Source organism: Tachypleus tridentatus, chromosome 7 (genome assembly GCF_004210375.1).
Source record: "Tachypleus tridentatus isolate NWPU-2018 chromosome 7, ASM421037v1, whole genome shotgun sequence".
Classification (NCBI taxonomy): Eukaryota; Metazoa; Arthropoda; class Merostomata; order Xiphosura; family Limulidae; genus Tachypleus; species Tachypleus tridentatus.
Window position 1 is genome coordinate 144,972,206 of NC_134831.1, and position 19,649 is coordinate 144,991,854.

General features: G+C 36.4%; 1 long non-coding RNA gene across 3 annotated transcripts in view; it reads left to right on the top strand.

Moving 5' to 3' along the window:
* The first annotated feature begins 3,537 nt into the window (after positions 1-3,537).
* LOC143256818 (uncharacterized) overlaps positions 3,538-19,649 on the top strand; it is a 30,212-nt gene continuing 14,100 nt past the window's right edge. For 2 of the 3 annotated variants that reach the window (XR_013031547.1, XR_013031546.1), the window contains exons 1-2: positions 3,538-3,886; positions 4,933-5,039. This is a non-coding gene — a long non-coding RNA (uncharacterized LOC143256818). Of the gene's footprint in view, positions 3,887-4,932; positions 5,040-10,217; positions 10,643-19,649 lie in introns of those variants that run through there. The other variant, XR_013031548.1, reaches the window with a different exon arrangement.

The following is a 19,649-nucleotide window of genomic DNA, read 5'->3' on the forward strand; positions in this document are numbered from 1 at the left end:
CAGCAAGTCGTTGCTCCTTCAGGTCATTCATTCTGAAATCCGCCAAACGAAAAAATCGCACTTCACTTAAAACCGCGTAGCTAATACACAAATGAAGATATCTGCAATCGGAAAATGGCGTTGTAATCAGCTGATCTGTGCGAACCTAGCGACACCAAGCGGATTCCCCTAGAACCAACTGGAGCTGCGCAATTCAAACAGTCGGCGTATTTTTTTAACAGACCTCGTAGGGTCCAACCTTTATTCCTGAACTTTTGCATGGCTTCTACTAAGACTACTGAGCCTTTGCTGGCTGATGAGGAGTTTGTTAATGTTTTTTTTTGTCTCTCACCAGGGGCATAGATCATGGGGGGGATGTGTCCCCCTTCATTTTAGGTGGTGGGTATGGCACATACAACCATCCCCCCCTACAGTTTGGTCTGTTGAATTGTTTTATTGCATCACAGGCCTACAAATTGTGTGTTTGTTCTTGTGATTCTTGTGTTCTTACCAATCAACTTACATACTTAGGCCTAGATGTAGGCTTTTTCAGTAGCCGAAATGCACATCTTTAATATAACCATGCTTCTAAGCTTTTCGATCTAAGCGATAGTTCATAAGTATCAGTCAGTAGGCCTAAGTATACATGCAAGTATCGTGGTAACAAGATTACTCTGTGACTGCATGTTTACAGCTTTCAGGTTCACGTAATCTGAGATTACCAATTTACAAATTGAACAGTCCACATAAGTGGTTACAAAAATCATCCTCCCCATCGGGTGTAAAAAATCTATGCCCCTGCCTCTCACGTTTGCTGATCATTCCAATCCCAGTTTGAGAATTTTCCTAGGTCCAATTTAGTCTTCCTGGAATTTCTATCTCAGGTTTTATTCCTGACACCTTTTTTTTTATCTCATCTTTATTTTACATATGCCTTTAGTTTTTATCCTTCCTGTGATATTCTAGTTCTTGCTGTTCTGTTAATGTCACATTTCTGCAAGGTGATTAGCTTATTGCACTGCCTAAGAACTTCTGTTCAGCTTGCCCTTTCTTCCCATTGGGCAGATGAAACGTTTTTTGATCAGCAGTTGTTTTTTTTACCTATTCAAGGGCAAATCCCTCATCTACTGTTAGTCTGACACATAACCTTCTCTGGCATCTTTCATCTCCACTTCAACTTTTTGAGGATCTTCACAGATTCCCCTTATTTTGCTGCAGTTTAGCTCATAATTCTTCCTGTCTTTACATATGTGGTTTCTTTGTTGTTGATCCTTTCTAGATAGGGACTCAGTTTTGACTTGGGTCATTTTACTTTCCACATTCCCCAGGGTCTTGTATATTTCTCCTTTTCTGAGGCTTCATGTATTTGCTGTGCCCCTTTAGTGATGTCAGCCCAACCTTAGGCTACCCTTACAACTTTTGAAGCCTGTTTGCCTCTGTTAGAGCCTCATATGTCATTTGTTCCTTTCAACCAGTTTGAGGTACTTCATATCATTGATTTTCTCAATGGGGTGTGACCTGTCACCACAAGTATCAGTAACTACTGTGAGGGCTCAGGTCCTCTGGGAACTTGATTGTTGGTGTTTCTGCCTTCCTGGCTTTTATTTGTTGATAATCAATGGGTGCTAAGGGTTCTTTTGGAATGCTTAATTATCCAGTTTCTTTTCCTCCTATAGATCCTGTAACATCCCTGCATCTGTCAGAGGTGGTTCAGGATTTATATTACAATTGAACTGGTTCACCATCCCTTCGGTTGTTTTTCTTTCCATTTTTCATTGTTCCCACAACAACTGGGAATTGACAGTTGGTCATTGATTTCATGTCTCAACCACTTCATTATACTCCCTAAGTTCACTAAGGAGTCCTTTTTCACCCTGAAATGGGTGTTGTCACCTAGTGATATATGTCAATAGTGAATATCTCTGTTGCATATTTCCAAATTGAATGAACACTTCAATTTTGATCTTCTTTTCAGACTGTATCTTGGGGTGGTTTATCTAGTTTGGACACTCACTTCAGACTTGCCTTAGCTCCATAGATGTTTTGCTGCATTGGACAAGTATTTTATTGTAATTTTCAGACTCTGGGGTTACACTTTCATTATTATATGGACATATGGTTCCTCTTAGCTCATTCCAAGCTAGGAATTGACCACTCGCACTCACCATGTCCTTTCTGTAACAGGGATCTAACCTGGTTGTTTATATTAGAGAGGTCCTTACTTCAACCCACCCAATCTTTGGGCATTTGAGAGTTCTCTTCAACACCAACATCACTTGCACTCTACCTTCTCTTTTAGAACTCTATTCCGTAAACCTTTTGGCTCAGTCACTTACTGCTTGTTATGGAATGCTGTGTGAGATTGTCTTTTTGTAAACACTTACCTTCCTTCTTTCCATGGAGATGATTTGCAGTAGTGGCTGGATTAAGCCCATAAGTGAAGGTGTGCCACTTCCTCCCCTGCAGTTGGTTACACATATTCTCTTGGACACTTCCCTTTATATCCATTACACTTCACCATTTTCTCAACTACTAATAATTTTTAATTCCACAAACCCAGCAATGACAACCACAACAATAGTTCACTTGCTTATTTTTATTATGTGTAAGGAAATTATAAAAAAGAAATTAGTAGTTGATACTTTTAACCTTAGACTTTAGTTTGATCCAATTTGGAAGTTTTCAATGTAGCTCAAACTAATAGGACTATTTGCCATGCAACAAAATTAATAATGGTACTGGTTTTGTAGATTATTTTATTTTTTTTTACATAAAGCTTCTGAGTTTCTTTTCATATTTTCCTATCAGTTCACCTTAAGAAATTGAGTTCAAGATGCTGAAAAACTAGATATGAATTTTAGAGGTTCTAGAAGCGAGGTAAATATAATATGCAAACTAATACGATGGATAAAAATATTTTTGCTTCACATGAATATCACCTTTTACTCCGACTTATCAGTCTAATTCAGACTGTAATCATCAACTTATAAACAATATTGAATGCAAAAATCTTTACAAATCCTCAAATTTGTGTGTACAACATACCTGTACATTTTTGCAAAATATTTTATTTTTATGAAGAAATATGTAAATTTGGAATAAAATATATTCCTTCTCCAACACAGGTTCAACATACTGAGCTTATGTGTATTTGGTTGACATAGTACTTACATGTGACATTGAGAAATAATAATAATAAAAAGTATTCAAATGTCTGTAACATAAGGTTTTGATTATAATAACCATAAAAGAAAAAAACTATTTCAGTAATGTAAGCTATGCTATTTTCACATGTCAACATTTGTAACAGGTAAATGATACAGATTGTTCTTGTCTGTATAATTTTCTGTATTTCACATGTTCAGTAATACCACTCTTTGCACTCTGAAATTACCTGCAAAATGTGGCTGTTTGTATACACCGTATACTTTCATAATGCTATGATATGCATCTTGGTGTTTTACCTCTTTTAGCTTTACTGTGTGGAAATGGTGAAATCACTTACAAGATATGTATTAATATGCTTCCACATTTTGGACTAGTCCAAAATATAGTTAAAAGGTGAAATGCTATAATACAATATAGTAGCCAAAAGACCACAATCATTGTGGATACTTAAATGCTTAAAGACAACATTTTTCATCTTGCAATTAAAGAAGCCAGGCTATTTGCTTGTTGTGCTTATTTTTGCAGTTTTATATAGCATGAGGCTGTTGTATATATGAATTTTTCCTTCTGTATAATCAATGTTAGACACAGTTATCCAATGGTTTTTATTAACATTTACAATATGGATTAAGTTTTTCTCAAGTTTACCAACTGCTGAATGCCAAGTACTCTCTACTGCTAAGACAGAGAAACAAGACAACTGAACATCATTTATCCAGGCTGTAGAAGATGCATGACGGTACATGAAACCAACTTATTAATATAGTAATTGTACTGCTTATAGCATCTGAATAAGAAACTTTTTAATAGTAAAACAAATTTCTTCCTTTTCTGAGAACTTACTATAACTATATCCTTTTTTTTTATCCTTAGTTTTTCCAGCTATAACAGGCTCAAACTAAGTTTCCTATATAAGAATAATATGCATTTTTACTTACGAATAAAAAAAATTAAATTTTAATACATATAATTTTCCTATTGAATTCTTCTATATGTAGTATTTTTTTTGTATGGTGTATATTATTTATGTGCAAATCATGCTATAGCAGGGACCTTTTTAGTATATGAATACTTGTCCCAAGTTCATCTAATGCAAATCACACTACAACAGGAATCTTTAGCAGGTGATTGGTTATTCTAGTAGCACTTTCTGAAGCACCCCTTGAACTTGTTATCTAGGTTTTTTGTAATTATAACTTGTGTTAAAAAAAAATTCTTTTGGATAACTGAGCATTTTGCTCGTTCTCAGATTTTACTATTTCAGCATTTAAAATAGTGATATTATGTGTATCTGGACCACTTTTATTATTTCTTTACTCTATTAACCCTTTTGTAACAGGCTCAATGTAATATACACAAGTTTATATACACATTTGCATGTTAAGTATTTACCCCATAACATTTGATACAGTGCATTTGACTACACAAAAATTGGCAGACTTTGAGTCTATTTTGTTACTAGTTCGAGTGCGAAATAATTTAATGTCATGATTAAAAACTATTCTTGATCCTCAAAATCCCATGTATGTGTGTAATCTGTAAAATCCCCTAAATACATTTCAAATGCTTGTTTTCAGTAAGACTTTACTTTTTGTTATTTTCTGTACCCTATGAGAGTTTTGTCAACCTACTGACCTTGTAGCCATCATTAAAAATTAGGAAATAAATATAAATTGTTTTTCTTTTTGTGCTAGAATGACTACATGTTATAACATGAAAATATAAATGTTTAGTCTAAGTAGTTTAAGTCTGATAACATGATTTATATTTATATTTACCTTCTAGTCATGCCTACCTAACATTACACAACTTGCATTGACATGGTGCATGTGCACTCCTTTTGTCATTTCCAATAATATAAAACTGACCCAGTTTTGGCTGTGTTTTAGTGGGTGAGTATTTTGTATTATACAGTAATATTTAACTTATTTTACATATGTATGTAGATTACTACTGTATATACAGTTGAATAACCCAAGAAGTCATAAATTGCTATTCTGATGCCATAGAATTTGAGTATAAGTTATTACATTTGGCAACTAAACTGTATTTAGGTCTAAAAAAGTATGAAACTTTGAGCAGACTAAAGATACAACCTATCACCTTGAAATTTTGGATTGAAAGTATGTTATAGCCTTTTCACAGATTAAAATGGATGGAAAAACAACTATGGGACATTCTGACTGTTGATTGGTTATTCACATGTCATATTATAGTAAGTGTATATAAGGAACTGTTTTTAAAAATGGAAAGAGGTGAATTGGGCTACTGTGTTTGTTTCAGTATATAAGCTATATCTCAGTAAAATAAAAAGATATGATGTTATTATTTTTACATTCTAGCTTGTAAGTATTGATAATTTGAGTTTCTAATTTGTACAAAACTATATACTTAGTATTTTGACATCAAAAACATCTAATATTTAACCAGTCCTTCATCCAACATACCATGTGACTCACTAAAATCTATATAGGTGTGTTCTTTTAATACTTACTTTTGGCCTGGCATGGCCAAGTGTGTTAAGGCGTTTGACTCGTAATCTGAGGGTCACGGGTTTGCATCCCCGTCGAGCCAAACATGTTCACCCTTTTCGCCATGGGGGCATTATATTGTGACAGTCAGTCCCACTATTCATTGGTAAAAGAGTAGCCTAAGAGTTGGCAGTGGGTGGTGATGACTAGCTGCCTTCCCTCTAGTCTTACACTGCTAAATTAGGGATGGCTAGCACAGATAGCCCTCGAGTAGCTTTGTGTGAAATTCAAAAAACAAACAAACAAATACTTACTTTTAAATTAACAAGTTAACTGTTATATAATATTAAAGTTGAAATTCTAATCTATAATTTGATTCCAAACTTACTGGCATAAATTCATAAAATAGTAGTTCAATAAAATTTTAAATGCAAGTCACCAAACACAATGACATGGCCTCTGATCTGTGACCCATCACAAAAGGGTTAAATGTCAATTTCTTGGAGATCTTCAGTGTTAACACTTACTTCACTATATTGCATTGGCATTTCTCCAGTATTTTTTCGTGTTTATTTTCATCACTTGTTGTCATACTTTCATCTCGGATATTTCTTTAGTTATTGCATTCTTTCTGTTAATGAATTTAATAGTAATTTTTTATATGTAATCTGAAGATTGTTTTTTATTTCTTTAACTTGATGAAAATACAATGTTGAATGTGTAAATATATGTAAGGGTAGTTGAAAGTAATTTAAAAAAGTTCAGATTAGAACACTGGTATGGTTGTTTTTTAATATCAAGTAACAGTTATCAGCTTTAACAATTCCACTTCAATAGAACCTATTTGTAATCTAAGCAGTTTTCTTCTCTCCAAGATATATTGATGAATTTAATGAATGAAATTATCAGAATATTTTTCTTCTATTCACACATCACAACCAGTCTGTGTTGTTGTACTTTCAAATAGTCAGCTGTACATAAAAACATCTTACCACAATGTTGCAAAACTCTTCTCACTAATAATTCTACTTTTAACTGTTGATACATTTATAAAATACAACTGTAATTTACTTAGTAAATAAATACCTGCCCAGGAGCAACTCGAGATTTTACGAAATGTGGAAGGACAGAAAATTTATCAGAACAGTCTGAAAGTAATAAGAGGGGGAAATAAGAAAATATTACATATTCCAGAAGTATAAACAATGAGAGATGACTCCAGATTAGTGAATTAAAATGTGAAACAACTTCAAGAACCATGAAAAACTACTACTGAAAAAAACGTGCTAATGCAGGGGACAAATCTATCAGCATAGTCATTAGTAATATAGTGGAAGTAGGAAGGATGATGATAAAGCAGCAATACCTGACATAGCACAAAAAAGGATGCAAAACTTGGAGTTATATGCAATGAAACTAAGGCCCAGTTGGACTGGCAAAGATTGCTGAGTTTTGAGTATTATGTAGAAGGTACAAGGTGTGGTATCAGCCTAAACCAAATATATGTTGTAAGGAAAACGTATGTACCATCTGAACTGATAGGTGAGGAACTAAAGAGAAAAGCAAGAATGTCATGCATTCATTAATTTACATCCAGTCATACAAATCAATACAGCATATAAAAGACTCGGATGAAGAAATTAATTGGAAGAATGCTGTATGATTTTTTAGGTACAAAAGCCATTATGTTTATTGAATACTTGCCAAATTTTGGGAAGATACATAAATCATTTTGTATGAGATGATGTATCGATACACTCATTGCTTCATGACGTGATTAAACTTGCTTAAATTTACTGTCTCTTGCAATAGCTCATTCAAGAGGCAAACCACCCTGTCAGAAAATTAAAACTGTCTTAGTTGAAGATGACTCATACCTTGCCAAAATTTATATTTGTTCCCTAGTCCTATTACTGTTGCCATTAAGTATGAAAAAAGATGACATATCAATACCCTTTATGATCTTAAACACCTTAATTAAATCCCTTAGAACTTTTTTTTTTCCCCCAAGAGCAAACAGTTTCATAACAACTCAATCTCTCATCATATGGAAAGTCCTCCTCTGAACCCTATCTAACAATTTATTTTATTTTGGACTACCATATAACTCAAGTAATTTTGCTATTAAAGGTGGGAGGTTTCCTTCAGCTTTGATGAAAGACAGACTGATACAAACAGGAGGATATACAATTTCAGCTGTAGGTAAGCTGGAAGTGATCTTTCCTCAGTGTGTTAGGGCTGTAGGAAGCAGTAAGGTCATGGTCTAGCCACTGTTTCTTGGCATGTATAGCTAGCTACAACTTGTGTCCTAAAACTTGCTTCTTTTAATTCTATACATTGCATGCTTTGCACACATCATGTGTCTCATTATTTTTGTATGGCAATGGCCTGATCATTCAAAAATTATTTCCTGTGGCAATGTGTGTGGATAATTGACATTAAGAAAGCATGCATGTTGGGAAATGACTTAAGGGAGAGACATAGGTGTAAGTTTAGGCTAGCTTCACTGTCTATGACCAAGAAGTCACTGTGCCCTATACGACTAGTAATATACCAGTTGTTGAACTCTGTCTTAAAAAAAGAGAGCAGTGATTGTACCACTAAAAGATGAAATAATCCTGCCAGGACTTGTTAAAAATAAATTTATAACTAGTCTCTGCGTGGTACTAGAAACAAACATCCCCTTTATGTCCTGATAGCTTAATGGTCTGTTGAACTCCTGTTGAGTTGAAGACTAAAGGTGTAATCAGTAGATCTATGAACCATAAAATTAAGGGTCAAATTTGGATGAGACATTACAAGGTTAGAAGCTATACAGATAGTACTTCTGCATTAAATAACATCAAAAATAGTCACCTTTGAAGAAAGATGTAGGAAGTCTGATGTTAAATCCTCACTTAAAGACATTAACACTACTTACAAAAGCTGTATGCTTTGAGTTATAGAGGTCTTACAGTTGCTTAGTGCCAAAGGTTACATAACTTGCTTACAGAATATCAAGGTATCTTCTCCAGTTTTTACCTCATGACTTAGACAAAAAATTTGAGTATGTAATAAAATGAATACTTGAAATGCAGCCCCAATACATCAATAGCCATATGATTTCCACATATTAAAACCACACCGAGTCTTTCAAAGAGATAGAATCTATAAAGAAAAAGGAGTGATAGAATCAAGTACTAGTGCATGGGCATCATCTATTGTACATATGAAAAAAAAAAATTCTACATGAATTACCAGAAGATGCATGACCTCATAAAGAAGAATGCTTACCCACTTCTATGAACTGACTCTACTGTAAATGGTTTACAATATTGGATCTTAAAAGTGGATATTGGTAAGTGCAAGTCAATGAAGTAAGAAGATAAAATACAGCCTTTACTGCAGGATATGGATTGTGACAGCTTGTGTGTTACTATTTGGATTATGTAATGCACCTGCTACAGTGTAATGGAGTATGCTGTCTGAACTATCCTGGAACATTGCATTTATCTGTTTGGATCACATAATCTCACATCTCAATACTTTTAATAATGCTTATGAAAAGCTAAGGAAAGTTCTGGATCCATTGAGGAAAGAGAACTTTAAGGTGATCCCAAAGACACGTAAATTTCTCCATCAACAGGTGAGCATCCTCAGATACATCATCAACAGAGGTAGTAAAGATTACCAACCTAAATTAAAACAATAGTATAATCCAAGATGTGACATCCACGGATGAAGAACTAATGTAACCCAACATTCAATTAAAAGATGTCCAAGCAAAAGATATAAGTGTGAAATCAATTATTCAATAAATCAAGAATAGATCAGAAGGATCCTTTTGATAAACACTCACTCCATACAGCCTGAGGACACAGATGTTTTGTGTACAATGAGGTTCATTGTTAGGGTTTTTTATGTTAGAAATGATAATGTAAGTAGTCATTAACAACAACTACACTTACAACAAGCTCTAAATTTCATGTAATCTCAGCAATCTTCCAGTGGTTGGATAGATTGGGTAAGAGAATGTTTCTATTGGATTGAGTACCAGGGATTTGTTGAGAATTGTGTGAACTGTGTTGTGAGCAAAAAGGTCTGTGAGAGAAACAGCATGGTAAACTACAGTATTATGTTGAGAGAGAGAGAGTTACTGTTGTTGTGCTTGGTCTTCTACAATAAATAACACTGGGAGTAAATGCATCACAGTTGTAATGGACTATTTCATGAAATGGCCAAAAGCATATGCTGTTTTTAACCAGACAGCAGAGAATTTGGCAAGAAACCTCATTAATGAATTCATTTGAAGATTTGGCATTCCTTTGGTATTCAGGTATGAAAAATTGAATCAATCTTGTTTGCATAAATTTCTCAGATCATTGGGATGAAAAAGATTAGGACAATAGCTCCTCATCCATTGTTTGGAGAAATACAACCATACACTGTTAAATCATTCAATTATTTATGTGGATAGACTTAGAAAACTTTAAGTCAAGATTTTCTGTCATGATGCTGCAAGTTATTGGATAGCAGTACATAAATTTAAAAGCAACACGTCATCATCACTAATGTTTTTGAGAGAAATCAAAGTGCCATTGGACCTTCAGTACTCACATCCTGAGGATGATCACTCAGAAGAGACTTACATAGAATATGTTGAGATTAAAGCATGCCACTGATGTCAAATATGACTTAACTTGGGAAGGACTTAAATCAGCTAGTAATAAAATGACAAGTTGCTGTGATGTTAATGCTAATGGAACTGTATTCAGACTCTACAATTAATGCCAAAAAAAAGTATGAAATCCAAGGTTTGACAGTTTATGTTGTACTGAAAACTTAATAATGTGGTTTACATAATCCAGAAGGATAGGAGATCCAAGCAAAAGGTCAGTTTTTCTCATTGTCTTTGGAAGTAAATCAGTGAAAGAGTGGCCAACTGCCCAGAAAAGAATTTATCCATTAAAATTCAACCTGCTGAGAAGCTTGGAGTTTCTACTGATATCCTTACAGAGGATCAACAAGGATAGAGCTGCAAATGGGTATATTTGATCATCTACCTAGAAATAACTCCCCCATATCATTGTATGTCATTTTCTGTCACAGATTGTGTTTCCTGTCCAGATAGAATCTATCAAATGAAGTGGACTCGTGATCCTATGGTTTTCCAATTATTATGCCTTCAATGGGGTACACCTCACATTGAGGCATTTGCTACATCCCTTAACCACAAACTCCCTTTGTTTTAGTGACCAATCCTTTATCTCCTTGTCCTGGCTGTTAATGCTTTCAGTCAGGATTGGGCCAGCTACATATTCTAGAAGGATAATTTTCCTGTATTGGAAAATATATGTTTAGTAAGCATATGTTCATTCTCCCATTCAACTCCTTCACAAAGTGATTTCAATTATCCATACCACTCTACACCGAGTCTTTCTGATTGTCCTTTAATGGCTGGTTCAGCCATAGTTTCCTTGACTTTTCCAGCTCCAAGTGACTTCTTTGCTACCTCTCCCTCTGTCTTCCTTCCTTTCTTCTTTGACAACCTCAGCCATCAGTGCTTCATCCTGCTCTTCCTGTCTTCCCTTTTCATGTTTAGTTTTATCTAGTCCTTGGTGAAGAGATTGTGATTCTGATGTGTATCTTTATTTCTTGCCTGTTTCCTCTGCCTTTTCTCCATGGAAGGTTATCAGCATAAATGGAACATTTTCCACTATTGGTTTCTGAGCTGGGGATTTTTGGCTGATTGGCCCACTATTCCTAGTATTGCAGAATTTTGTACTTGGTTTTTGATTGGGGTCCTCTAGATTTCCTGTTATTGAGTGGTTTTATTCCACATGTGCATTTTTCCAAAATACTGTAGGGTTTCTACCTTTCCTACACTGTCCTTGTTGATCTATTTCCTTCTGGTTCATCATCCTCTGTGGCAAACTGCCCTTCAGGACTGGGATGTTAATATGGTCTTTCATTGCCTCCATTTGAACCACTTTCCACCTGCTCCTTGGTTAACCTTTCCCTTAAGACTTATTATCTTCTATTAGCCTGTAGGCATCAGTGGTCTTATTTATTTACCATTCTACATATCTTTTCCTTTATCTGAATTGTTCTTTCCTTCCTAAAACCTTGGCAGCTAGTGAGAGTAATTTTTCCTTGTTGTCTGTTTCTGTTTCATTTCTCACCTTTATCTTCACCCTGTGATCTGGGTAGACTTCTATGTTCTGTACTTCCTGCATGGTGCTTATTCTCACCTATTTATTTCTTGTCAGCCATCCTCTTTTTGTAATCTTTCTCCTTCAACCCTCACCTATTTGACCTTTGATTCAATTGGTGTATTTCTCTCTTTCATTGTCCAACCATACTTTGATATATGCATCTTCTCATCAAATATAACACCTTACCTTTTCTCTGTCATTTCATCATTGTTTTTCATTGGAAGAAATTCTTCAATTGGGTATGTAGATTACACCTGATATGATCATCTCTAATTATTTACATAGGGTCACCAATTTTGTTTTTTCTTCTGCCTGTAACCATTCCTCAGACTTCCATGCAACTATAGGACTAGCTGAGGTATATTTACTCTGTTTTGAATATTTCAGGAGCCTTATTTCCATTTTCTCATTGTTTGGATTCCACTCTGTGTCAAGTATTCAAGTATGTTATTGCATCTCAGTTTCAGTGTTGAGGAAGTTGAGTTCATTATGGTAAGACATCTTCCTTTATTCTGAATGTCAGGCTCCTGGGTTAATATATCATTTTTTGTTCTTAACCTGTGCCCTGTTCTGGAGTCAGGGGGGAGTTAACTCCCGTCTGGTCTCTTGAACTTGAAGTGAAGAGAGTATGATCCTTGTCTTAACCTTGCATTAATATTAGTTCCCAGCAGCATGCATTTTGGAGATAGTTGGCTTGCTGAATACGGTCCATCTCAACATAGCCACTTTATATCTGAGGGCACTTTCATTGTTTTACTTCCTACACCAGTTGGATGTGTTCCTGTTTTTCACCCATGTATACAACACTTTTCTTTTGTGGGCAAAGAGTATACCTGATTTAGAAGTGGTGCATTCTCCCACATTAGATCTTTGAATTTGACTTTTGTCTCAAGGTGTGTCCTTTGGATACTTTTGAAAGATACTTCTTTTCTGCCCTTACACAGGTCCCTCAATATATTCAATATTGGATTCTAGTTAATTATGTGAAAAGAGGTAGTGTACAGTATCAGAAGTTATGATTTCCCCCATAATGAAAATGTTTTTGTATAGGTACTTACCTCCTCTTACACTTCCCACCCTTTCTTCCCATTGAAAACTGATGCTTCCATTTCTTGCCAAATTCAAAATGATAGTTTGGGAGAATTGAATAGAGGGAGGCACATGTGTAACAAGAGTGTTTGGTACTCTCATTGGTGAAGGGTTATCACATGATAATTTACATGAGAGATACATTGGAGGAGAGGCAAAAACGTTTGGCATGTGTAAAAAAAAATCTTTCTGTATATAGAAGGCAGCACTGAATGAGAATAGCTAATTTTCTGAGTAGAGATAAGTACCTTTAGGAAAATTGTAAATTCTTTATGTTGAAGGAAGCTTGGATACTAGCACCCAAGTTATCCAAAGGAAAATTTTTCAAATGCTTAACTTTAAACCTTCTCCCTTGTACTAAGCTATATATATCAGATATCACAGTAGTATAATATGTCTTAAAAGAGATTCTAATAGACACTTCAGAATGAAGGAAGTAAACATGACCAACATGCATAAATTACTTGTTATTAGTGATAAAGAAGAAAATTTCCTTGTGGTTAATTTCTGTAAAAGTGTAGAGGATCCTTCCTATCCTTGTTAAGTTTTAAAAGATCTTGTGAAATTTTCAAACAGTAAAGCATCTGGTCCTGGTGAAATTTGTACTAAAGCTTTGAATCCCTCCAAGGAGAAATATAATTTTAAAAGCCTATTGACACGAGGAAATTCTTGATGTTCACAAGATTGCTAAAGTGATCAATATTTTTTAAAGGTTGAGGTCTCTCTGTAAGCCCTTCGGTGTGGATTCCTGTATGTGGTGATGGGACCTCCCAGGGAAGGTTCTATTCTATCTGGTTACCTTCTCTGGGATCTAAACATCCACCCACGTGTTTGCCATGCGTGGCAACCCGTGAAGAGGAGGAGAGGATCCTGGTGGTTGAGGGGTCCAACCCTAACACACCACTTTGGCCTTGAATTCCTGTAGACGGGCAGCCTTTGGGTGGCCCCCCTTGGGTCAATCGGCTGGTCCACTTGGGCTAGAGTCAACCAAGTACCAGTGTTGGAAGTTCTCAACGGGTGTTGTGGACATTGTGCTTGATGTTGGTGTTTGGGTATAGTCTTCACGAAACCCTGGCATTGCTGCATTGTCCTTGCATGACATTGTAGTGCGTCCTCTCCTAGGGTTCCATGGTGGGTGGGGTCAGTGGGTACTGAAATTTTTCTTTTTTCCTATGGATCCTCCTTCAAAAATGTTAAATAAAATAGTGAAAAAACAGTCAATAGGTAAACGACCACGTCTTGAAGACTCTGAGCAGCAATCTTCAACATCTGTAACACACGTACCTCACTTTCTTACATTACATTCTCTTTCAGAAAAACCTTTACGGCAAATGTCCCCATTTTTTATTCAGAAGGGACTAGAGGGTCTTGCTGGCTCTCCAAAGTCAGTAAAGAAGCTTCGATCTGGAGACATATTAGTTGAAACATTCACAACCCAACACAGTGAACTCCTCTTGAATTCAATGGCAATTGGGGATATACCTATTTAGGTTACCCCTCATGCTACCTTGAATTCATCACGAGGAGCTATTGTTGAGAGGGATTTGAAGAACGTCCCCGAGTCAGAGATTCTCGCTGGTCTCTCCACTCAAGGAGTTTCTGCAGTGAGGCGCATCTCCACTTGCAAAGATGGAGTTACACTGCCAACAAATACCCTCCTTTTGACATTTACATCATCATGTGCACCTGCCACCATCAAGGCAGGTTATCTAATTTGCAGGGTATGGCCATACATTCCAACCCCTCTCCGATGTTTCCAATGTCAGAGGTTTGGCCACTCAAAGACATCATGTCGTGGTTCCCTGACATGTGCTCGTTGTGGTGGCAAGGACCACGATGCCTATAAATGTGACATGGATCCACATTGCATCAACTGCAATGGTTCTCACTCTTCCTACTTTCATTCTTGCCCAAAATGGTTGGAGGAAAAAGAGGTGCAGCGTTTGAAAACGACTCATAACATTAGTTATCCTGAGGCTCAGAAATTGCTGGCCGCTGCTCCATCTCGGACATATGCTGCTGCACTTCGTTCCACAACTACAGTGGGAGTGCAGACAGATCTCTCGGTGCCTCCAAGAGAATCGTTTTCAAAACAAATGAAAAGCCTTTTGACCTCCATGGTTAAAAAGGTTGATGAATCGATTTCCACACTCATCTCTGTTCCTCCCATACATTCCAACAAACCTCAAGATCCACATCCTTCAGTTTCAAATACAGGCATTTCTTCTGATACATCTTTTTCTCCCACCCCAAGAGGCAAAACAATCATTCCTTCACGTCTTCAGTTAATGGAATCCCCTTCCAATAACAAACACCTGCCCAATCGACCCAGGGCAGGATCCATGGAGGTTGATAGACCTCCTCCTTTAAGGAAAGAAGACGTGGTCGTAAACAGAAGGGTTCTCCAGCCACTTCACCTACCCATCATTAAAAATGGCCACCTTGATACAATGGGACTGTCGAGGTTTACGTTCTAATCTGGATGACAACCAAACACTGATTGCTTCCTGACATCCTGTTTGTCTTTCCTTACAAGAAACATTTCTAAAACCTGCTGATACAGTCACCATTCAGCAGGTTTCCTCTGTAAAGAAATGACAGGCTGTGTGATGGACGAGTACATGGAGGGGTGGCACTATTGGTTGATCAGCATGTGCCCACCCTGTCTTTGTAACTCAACAGACCCTTGAAAGCTGTAGCCATCTGTGTTTCCTTGGGTCATACCATCACTGTTTGTTCTCTCTACCTGTCTCTTGGAGAGACCTATGATCAATCAGATCTTGATGCTCTCATTGAACAGTTGCTGTCTCCCTTTTTAATTCTGGGGGACTTTAATGGACATCGTCCCCTCTGGGAAGTGCTGTTATTGATGGGAGGGGTCGCTCTGTGGAGCGCATGCTCTCTGATCACAACCTTTCTCTTTCCAATACTGGTTCTTCCACTTATTTTCATGCACCTAGTCAGTCCTTTACTGCTATTGATCTTTCAGTTTGCTCCCCTTCATTATTATCCCATTTTTCATGGAGGGTTGACAATAATCCACTAGGCAGTGATCATTTTCCTATACTTTTGAGAGAGACTGGCCGTGGTTGATGCCACTCTACCCGTATGCCCCGGTGGAAGCTGGATCAGGCAGACTGGTTCTCTTTCACTGCTCTTGCAGAACTTGATCCTGCCATCGTGAATCAGCCATCAATAGATGACTGTGTGGCAGTGGTAGCTGGCTGTATTATACAAGCAGCTGCTCAGTGTATTCCTAAAACCTCAACACGTTTTCCACGATATTCTCATCCGTGGTGGAATCCTGCTTGCTACTTAGCATGGAAGGCTGAAAAACGGGCTTGGGATACTTTTTGTAGATATCCCACACTTTCGAACCGCGTCGCTTTCCAACAAGCCTGTGCACATGCTAGGTGGGTAAGACGTCAAAGCCAGAAGAAATCTTGGATTAAGTACACAACTAGCATATCTTCTACCCCCAGTTCCAAGGTGATATGGAACAGGATTCGAAAGGTCAGTGGTCACTACAATTCTGTCCCTCTCTCGATCTAACTCTCTGGTGGTCAGGAGGTGGCTGATACTCTAGGTGAAAGCTTTTGCCAGGTATCTAGCACTTCTGCTTGTTCCTCCACCTTCTTGGCCATCAAGACTCGGGCAGAGCGTTCACCTCTTTCCTTTCAAACTGACTGTCTATTTGACTATAATTGTCCCTTTACACCGGTGGAACTGAAAATGGCCCTTCATTGGTCTGGCAGTGCATCTGTTGGACCTAATGATGTACACTATGACATGCTGCACCATCTATCTCCTGCTTCTCTTGATGTCCTTCTAATTGTCTTTAACCGGATCTGGCAGGAGAATGTTTTTTCCTGATGCCTGGCACCAGGCTATTATTTTACTTTTCTTTAAGCCAGGGAAAGATCCCAAGATTCCTTCAAACTACTGTCCAGTTGCTTTGACAAGCAACTGTCTGTAAGACCTCAGAGAGGATGGTTAGTGCTCATCTTGTTTGGTTCCTCGAATCAAACAACCTCCTCTCGCCCACCCAGTGTGGGTTCCGACAACAGCACTCCACCACAGACCACCTTTCTCAAACGCCAACATCTTGTATCAATATTCTTTGACATTGAGAAGGCTTATGACACAACATGGAGGTATGGCATTTTGCAAGACCTCCATACATATGGGTTACATGGTCATTTACCCATGTTTATTAAAAAATTTTTAATGGACAGGAGATTGCAAGCTCGTGTGGGCTCGACACTTTCCCATTCTTTTGTACAGGAACTTGGAGTCCCTTAGGGCTGTGTTTTGAGTGTCACACTTTTCAGTATAAAGATAAATGCCATCACTGAACAACTCCCTCTCACTATTACAAATGGGCTGTATGTCGACGACTTTCACATCTCTTGTAACATTGGACAGTGTTATTGGTGATGGTGACACTGTCCACCTTCATAAAGTTTTTAGTTTTTTAATGGCCATTAATCTTTTTTAATCTCATTTAAGTGTTGGATTATTTATTCATTACACCTTTTTAATTGTGGTTCCCTTTTCAAAGTTTCAATCTCTCTAGTTCAATTTGAAATTGGAAAATGGCCAAAACATTAAATAACTCAACATCAGGACTGGAAAGGCCAACTTCAAGTGACTAACGCTGCTGTTTGAACTATCCATTTGAACTACTCGTTAGTCGTCCTGGCGAGTTGTTATTCCAATTTTACTGCATGTCTTTTAAACTTTTATTATTTTACCCTTTGGTACTGGCCATAATGACACATAACCCAGAACCAGGAATGGAAAGACCAACTTCAGGTGACTGATGATGGTTCTGGTACTTGCCTGTTAGTCTTTCTGGCGGGTTATGATCATTACCATTCTGCTTCAGGAAGTCCTTTACAACTTTATTGACTGGATGTCAACATCGGTTTTTTCTGTTTTCATGGAATTTTCTGTTTTTAATTGCTGTTTTGTTTTTAACTTCATTTACTTTTACAAATTTTACTACATTTACTTTACTTTTACCTTTATACTGGACATTTGGCTACTCATTATTACGATTTTGCTATATGTCTTTTAAAACTTCTATTATTTTACATTTTGATAATGGCTGCTATGACACATAAACCGGAACCAGGACTGGAAAGGCCAGCTTCAGGTGACTGATGGTGGTTCTTGAACTTACCTGTTAGACTTCCTGGTGGGTTATGATCATTACCATTTTGCTAGAGTAAGTACTTTACAACTTCTTTTACTCTGCTTTCTCTCTTAACATTGTAAACTAGGTGTCAGCATTGGTTTTATACTTTTTCTGTTTTTCAATGATGTTTTGTTTTACCTTCATTTCCTTTTCTGTATTTTACTACATTTAACTTTTTACCTTTTTTACCGGATGTTTGGCACAGATAGCCTAGCTGCTTTGTGCCATAAAACACTAAATCAATCGATCAATCAAACTCTCTGTAAGATTATGGGTCTATTTGTGGATTTTTCTTTTGTTGAAAAATTTTAATAATTTATCTGATATAATTTGAAATATCATTAGTTTGGTAGTATGCAGTTTAAATTCATCAGAAAATTCTAACTTCACAGGATGGAGTGCTACCCTTGTACTTTCTATAATTAACAATACTTAGCATGGTTTTAAAGTAGTTTTCTTGTCTAATGTAATTTATAATGGTTCCCTGTTGTGTTAAGGAGTCTAGGCTTCTTTGAAAGCTAAGAATGTTTTTTTGTACTTTCTTAAGTCCATAAGTCTCTCAAGTTTTTTCAGGTGATTTATGCTTTTCATTTTGCTGGACAAAACATTCTGGAGTAATTTGTGTTTTGCATTGTTTCCACCCACCATTGAGATTTTTTTTCATGAAAATTATTACCACTTCCACTAAATTACTTTTTTAATAATTAACTTGTATTTCCAACAGTTATGCTATTAGTCTAGTTTTAAAGTTAAAATAACTGATGTTTTCATATTTTCATAACTATTTATGAAATGTAACTCTTCAGGTGTACATAGATATTTCTAAATTTCCATGCTTGTTTTCTGCATTTAGATAGTATCTCCCTTGTAAATTGAATATATGAAGGTTAAATATTAACTAATTTTCTTTCTTAACTGAAGGGTACATATTACAGTAGCTTTTCTATAGAAATTTTTTAATCTATCTCCCTTGTAACATGATTTATTTTAAGGGGATGTACGTAGATTTTTACAAATTGATATTGGGGTTTATCTCGCATGAATACATTTGGAATAATTTTTGACTTACAATAATCTAAAGGACCTCGATCTAGCTTGAACGTATGGCATTTCTCTCTTCTTTCTTTAGTCCTGTGTAGGTGTTTTTAAAAGCCTTTTGACCTCAACAGATAGCTCATAAGACTTGCACTGTTATGAATAAAGGTGTTATTTCTTTGTTTTTGATTTAATATCCTTGTTCGAAGTTATTCTCTGTTCAACATTACTTGAAATCATATTTTGTAGATATGTGATTTCTATTTGGTAAATATCAGTGAACCTGAATACTACATTACTTCTGTTTGTCACATGTACTTTCTTCTGTATAGACTTTCTGCACCACTTTATTAAACTTCTTCGTTTGGGGCTCAGTTCAACTTCTTTCCTGCATATATTGCTTTTTATTTTCAAAATTATACTTTTGTATTACCAAACACCTTTCTTTTTATGCTTCTAAGTTTGTTTTTTAATGCTGTTATTTGGGTTCATGGGCTAATATTTTAGAATCTA